Source organism: Microtus ochrogaster, chromosome 6 (genome assembly GCF_000317375.1).
Source record: "Microtus ochrogaster isolate Prairie Vole_2 chromosome 6, MicOch1.0, whole genome shotgun sequence".
NCBI lineage: Eukaryota > Metazoa > Chordata > Mammalia > Rodentia > Cricetidae > Microtus > Microtus ochrogaster.
The window spans coordinates 49478457-49480207 of NC_022013.1; positions in this window are offsets into that span (position 1 = coordinate 49478457).

The window sequence follows — 1751 nt, forward strand, 5'->3', positions numbered from 1 at the left end:
TGTAGTGAGCCGGACAGGATCACCATTACAAGATGGCACCACATCCTGTCTTGTTGGTTATAAACAACCCCATATTTGGCTATGCCTTTGAGAGCTGCGTGTCCCGTCCCCCCCCCTTCCCGCATGCGCAGTGAATATGGGTCCTTGGGCCTATGTCGATGCAGTCTGGTGTCAGCTGATGATGGCAGCCAATCACAGGGCGACCCATGTGCCAATTCCCAATATAAGCAGCCGCCATTGTGCCCTCTCTCTCTAGCCTCTCTCGCGTGTCCCCCTCTAGCGCCTCTCGTCCCTCTCGTCTCTCTCTCTCTCTCTCTCTCTCTCTCTCTCTCTCTCTCTCTCTCTCTCTCTTCTGCTCTCTCGTTTTCTGCCCCCGTTTGCTTTATGCTCTCCCTCAACCAAATGCACTCTAGTAAAGCGTGATCTGAGAAGAATCCTCGTGTGTGGTGGGTGTTTCTTCCTCGCCGGTCAAGAAGCCCGCCTCACTCTGTGGAGTTGATCAGTGCAATATTTCAGATAGGAGCCCAATTCTTTTTGTTCTGAGACATCATTTTCTGGCCAACTCAGACCCTTGCTTTCATGTGCACACAGCCTCCCCATCAACTCCCATATAATTACAAGTAAAATCTGGCCCAGTGGTGGTAGCACACGCCTGTGATCCCAGCACTTGGGAGGCAGAAGCAGGCGGATCTCTAGTCTGCAGAGTGAGTTTCATGGCAGGCTCCAAAAGCTATATAGAGAAACCCTGTCTAGAAAAAAAAAAAAAAAAAGTAAAATCCGGAGAGATGGCTCAGTGGTTAAAAGCACTGGTTACTGGTTGATTTTCCAGAACCTACGTAGCAGCTCACAACCCTCTGTAACTCCCTCCAGTTCTGGGATATCAAACACCATCATCTGGTCTCTTTTGATACTGCTGGCCTGTGGTGCACAGACCTACATGGAGTTAAAATATCCTTACATATAAAAATAGTAAATACATCTTTAAACTTTTAAAAATAAAATATGTAAACATTGTATGAAAATATAAGACAATTCCTAACCAAAAAAAAAAAAACAAACAAACAACAACAACAACAAAAATAACACAAAAACCAGCTGGCCAAGATGCATCATGGGAGGAGAAAACTCACTATCCAGGTCTGAATGCATTTATATCCATAAAGTCTAGGAGACACCCTCCTTCCTGCTTTGTTTTGAAACAAATCACTAAGTAACCTTGGCTAACCTGGAACTCACTAAGTAGACCAGGCTTGCCTCAAACTTACTGGCTATCCTTTTTGGCTCTGCCTCCTCATAGATTTGTGCTGTGTTAGGCCACTAAATTTTCGGCAATGAGCTAAAGCACAATTGTAAGAGAGTAGAGGCGCCACAGAGTCACTGAGGTAAGACAAGAAAAGGAGAAGCCAGGCCCACAGCTGGTTTATGAATTGGTGTGTGGAGAAAGCGCCAAGCCTCATGGAGCACTAACTTCACTCAGACCATTGTGTTATGTATGAATCAACCTGGAACACTGAGGCATCTTTAAGGTTGCCTGAAACAAAGAGAAAAGAGGTGAACTGGAGGGGGTCCTGCTGAGTGACCGCCACATTTTCTAGCCCTTATCCTATTGTCTAGAGATGTTTTTAAAAACCTGTTAGTTTGGGGGCTAGAGAGCTGGAGAGATGGCTCAGAGGTTAAGAGCACTGGCTGCTCTTCCAGAGGTCCTGGGTTCAATTCCCAGCAACCACATGGTGGCTCACAACCATCTGTAA